The sequence below is a fragment of the Hakea prostrata genome, chromosome 2 (assembly GCF_041222555.1).
Source record: "Hakea prostrata isolate BN-2017 chromosome 2, UWA_Hpros_2, whole genome shotgun sequence".
Lineage (NCBI taxonomy): Eukaryota > Viridiplantae > Streptophyta > Magnoliopsida > Proteales > Proteaceae > Hakea > Hakea prostrata.
In genome coordinates, this window is record NC_142601.1 from 17,060,663 (window position 1) to 17,065,386 (window position 4,724).

At 35.2% G+C, this 4,724-nt stretch overlaps 1 long non-coding RNA gene across 4 annotated transcripts; it reads right to left on the reverse strand.

Annotated features, from left to right (window-relative positions):
* Positions 1–216: 216 nt before the first annotated feature.
* On the reverse strand, positions 217–4,456 carry LOC149023900 (uncharacterized). 4 transcript variants are annotated; one of them, XR_016171582.1, is made up of 5 exons: positions 4,245–4,456; positions 3,075–3,481; positions 781–1,490; positions 605–677; positions 217–520 (listed from the first exon to the last, which is right to left on the reverse strand). It is a non-coding gene; the product is annotated as an uncharacterized LOC149023900 (long non-coding RNA). The 4 variants fall into 4 exon arrangements; XR_016171581.1 differs by having other exon boundaries at positions 781–993; positions 1,396–1,490; positions 3,075–4,456; XR_016171583.1 differs by having other exon boundaries at positions 1,396–1,490; positions 3,075–4,456.
* Positions 4,457–4,724: the final 268 nt, after the last annotated feature.

The window sequence follows — 4,724 nt, forward strand, 5'->3', positions numbered from 1 at the left end:
TTCCGTGGCTAATTTATAGCTTCCGTATATTAACTACAAATATTTTTGCTACAATACTATAGGTGTGGAAATTTATTTGTAGGTATTTCCTCCACAATGAAAATGTAGCTACAGATTTTATTCTACAAATGTATTCACAAGTCATCTATTGGTACCAATATTAGTGTGGATTGTCTTATAAAATTTATAACTACAAACTATTTATTGATGCACGAATTAATAGATATACATTTCTTTGCAACAAATGTATGGAAACAAAATATACATTTATTGAATTCATCATCATCTGAAATCCATACATATCAATTAAAAATAAATAAATAAAAGAAATTATTTGTAATCCAACTGATTCAAACTAGAATAACTGCAAATTAAAACTTAAATCTAGATAAATAGTCTATGCTGAAGTTCAAAGTGTACTTAAAAAAAAAACACAAGAATCAACTAGTTGATCTAAGCCTCTATGCTTTATGCTATGTGGAACTCTGCGGTGGTTAACTTCACTTCTTAATAAATAATCCTGCAATCAATATAAAAAAAATAACAATTAATAATATTGTCATAAAAATTCATAAGAAACCCATAGCTTAGAATATCGCATTACCTTTATGAGAACAAAATGCATCATTTCTTCTAGAAGAGTGATTTCCTTCGTAACTATTAAAGTGATTAAGCTCCTATCACAAAGATACAATATTTGCAAAATCAATTAAAATAAAAATCATAAAGTTTAAGGAATAAAAGAAACTTTAGAGATTGATAAAATTTTGGTAACATTACCTGTTCCTCCAGATGAATAATCTTCTATCTGACAACCTGAATTTGATTGTTTAACAAACGACAAAATTATGGTGGCTTGAGCTTCTACCATATTAACTTTATTTTTCAAGAAAGTAACTTGTTCAGGATCATCTTCTCTTTTATTTTCCTTAGAGGCAAGCCTAGCTCCCAATCCTAGTCCTTGAATGCGTTTACGTTTATCTTTCTTAATACCTGAAAAAAGATGTCAGTGTCTCAATTATTACTCTCGTCATTGCCTTGAGAGGCATCTATTTCTACTTTCTTTCCCTTAAATTTTTTCCTGCAACTAACATATAAAAAAAAAAATCTTGATTTTATTTGGAAAAAGAATTAGTTGGTTGGTATTTTGATAAAAAAAAATAATAATAAACAAAGGAAAACATATATATACAATTATTTTTTGTGCAATCTCATGAACTGGACGTCCATTTGCATGTTCATGAGTAACTATGTACAAACCAGCAAAGTCTAGTTGTACTCCAATTTCTTTCAGCTGTTTTAACATTGTAAATATCACAGTTAAATATTTGATACTACAATATTTATGAATATATAAAATGTAAGAGTTCTATAGTCAGCGTTTTCAAATATTACCTTTTCATGGCGGATTCATACAAAACTCTTCTGACCTGCAGTATGAGGTGGACCTTGATTTTTACGATTATATTCTTGTTTCTTGTAAGACGACCCTACAAGCAAAAATGCTAAATAAGTAATTAATTGTTATAAAAGAATTTTGAAACCAAATAAGCATCCTATAGCACACCCCTGTCCATCTACAATTACCTAATTAGGCTATAATGATTTGAAACAATAAAATCACAACTCCATTATCATAGTTCTTTATTTCAAGAAATAACCTTATGTAAGTGGTTGTAGCACCTGTCCAAAAGAAAATGAAGAAACATGGGAAGAATACAAGCATAAGACTCTTGAGTTCTTGCATGCCAAAACACTATACTTCCAATATGAAGGGAGCAGCCGCATTACATGTAGAAAGAAGATTATCTATCAATAGTACTCCAATTCTAATGATAATAGCTTGACCTACATAGGTAGTTTTATCTGCTATACTGCTGATTAAAAGGGCTAACAACCTATTGTAAGTGTAGCAACTCCTCTATTCAATCCTTTGCAGGGAGTTGCCCCTAGATAACTAGTTTCCCATTATTGGGTAAGTCCAAATTAATCCAAATAATCTACTGTTTGAAACTCTCACCTGCAGTGGGAAACCTATAAAACTAACTAATTGTGAATTCCCAATGAAGAATGAGGTCATATACACCTCTCCGTGGTGATTCCTATAAAACTTTATTAAGGCAATTCAATAGGTCAGGTAATGTTGTGATTCCGTTCCTGCAGGCTGCTAGGTGCTGAAGAGATGTTCATTTTTTGAGTACTCATTCAAACTGCCTGTTTAGAAGCTAAGAACTGGATGTCTTCCAATAACCTCTCTCACCCCATAAGGAACAGGGGATTTGCTGTTCAGCATGTTAGTCATTGCTTTGACAATCAATTTTTTTTTTTTGGTCAAAGAAATTATTATATTAGGCTCTCCAAATAAATATTGCTAGAGGCACAAACAGAATTGTTTACAGGAAAAGGAGGAGGTGAAGACCATCAACATCTAGATAACCCAAAATGCTTCAAAAATCTTGCAAGATGATCTGTTAAATAGTTTTCAGACCTAGAGACAAAACAAAATTGAAGAGAAGCTTTAAGGGACCAATCTAAGGAGTGATCTAGCCCATTAAGGGCTAGCACTGCAGCCTAGCAATCAGATTCCTCCCACAAGTGCTTGATGTCTTCCGATATACTTTCCAACATACCTTCTCCCACACTTAAAGCTTCTCCTCCTAAAATTGAGTCAAATTGTTTGGCCAGAGAAACTGCTGCAATTGGCTTACCTCTTTCATTTCTAATGATATATCCCAGGCCACCTTTCTTCTTTAAAGTGCAGAGAAATTTCCTTGATTCAGAGTGCCAAGGTGTAGTGTTTGGGGTTCCATACCATCCCTATTTTTCTTTTTAAATTTAAAAAGGCTAAAAGTTCAAGGCCTAGACAACAAATATTCACCACAAAAGGAGGAGACATCACACCATGCAAAAAATACCAATCTATGTAGCCTACACCTATTCCATATTTATTTTTTTCTTTTTTGGTTGATTTCCTATTCAACTGTTTAAGTAAAGCAGAAAACATGCAAAAACATACAGCATAATTCAAGGCAGAAGTGGGAAAACAAGATGAGTTAGAATGAAGAATCACATACTTAAAACATGAAGTAACAGAAACAGTGCCTCTTTTCTGTTGGATGGTCCCCTCCTTTTGCAAAAAAAAATTGCTCCATTGCAGGATCTCCACACCTGTTCCATTGCAGGATCTCCACACTTGTGCAGGCGCTTTATTCCATATTGAATCCCTCATTGGATTATTGCCTGGATTATGAGCCAAAAGCTACCCAAAAAGTACATTTTTCAACAGTGAAGACAAAGATAAACTTGAATGAGAAATTGGTGGCACTGCTGCAATAGGATGCAGATGGAATCTAGAAAACCATGAAGGATGTAGAACCATTATTATATTCAGACTACATCAAGTCCAGGAATGGCCTCACTCATTCGTTGTCATGATCTACCATTGTTGGTGCAATGGCATAGTCTCCAACCAAACCTGCCTCTGTTGGAAAAGATGGTATGTGATTTAATAGGGTCAGGTTCATTTTTGATAAGATTATATGGGAGTATGAATTCAACAATGAAATCTGCTCTACTCAGTTGCTTTAACTGAAATTCACTAATGGAAGTCCACTAGCCTTAGTTGCTATGCCGACTTATTCCAAGTCAATCACCAAAGCTTAAAACTGATTACAAATATATTGAACAGAATATAATCTACAGCGAACCCTTACATATCTTAGATAAACTGCCTTGATGCATGATCTATTTGACAAGGAATGAAGAAAATCACTACATCAAAGTTCTAAAATGTTAAAAGCTGCATCTTCTTGAGTAATTATCAACTCTTCAGTCAGTGGCTTATATGCAGGGCAGACATAGGTTACATAGATTAATGCAACCAAGTGATACCACTCATCGAATTGATTATAAGCAATCATCGCTCTCTGACCACAGGACTTTCAACAAATGCAAAGTCGGTTTTGTGTCTGCTAGGGATGGAAACTCTCAGAGCCCAAGGTCTTTTGGGGAGAGAATTTCTAAAGAAGTTAGGAAACAGAGATGGGTTTTAGGAAGAAGGATTTGTAGGATTGGGAAGCCCATCGCTACCAAAGAGGTAAGAAACTAAAAAAACCAAATGGGGGATAACATAGAGATTAATGGCACGGAATTAACCAGTAATCAGAGGAAATTGATAGACCCTTAAACCATTGCAAGGTCAAGAACGAGATCAAGAACAAGGAAAACTAGATCGGTAGACATACCTGTTCTTTCAACCCTCACTTGGGAGCCAGCTTAGGGATTGAGATGTTTCAACCATAGTGCTGCAACTGACTGCCTTCGACCGAGAGTGATTTGTTCCACTCTGCTCTACCGTTTCTGCGTTTCACCGCCTTGCTCTGAAAATAGGTTTTTGAAATGAGCGTTAGCTTTAGAGAATGAGAGAGAGAAACGTATAAGCCATCAGAGGTGGTAGAGAGAGAAACCTTTAAGCGGGAAGACGAAAAGTATAAGCGGGAAGACAAAAATTATTTTCCACTAGTAAAAAGCTTGGATGACCGTCAAGCCGAGATTTCGGCCGTCGGATCCGAAATCTCGTCCGAAATCTCGGTCTCGACAGTTGAATTTCAATGGTCAAGATCGAAATTTCAACCAAGATTTCAATCCGTGTGCCCCAAATGCATGGCTTGACAGCAAGACCCTTTCCAGAAACCGTGGCTAATAATCCAAGAGACAAACCCCCT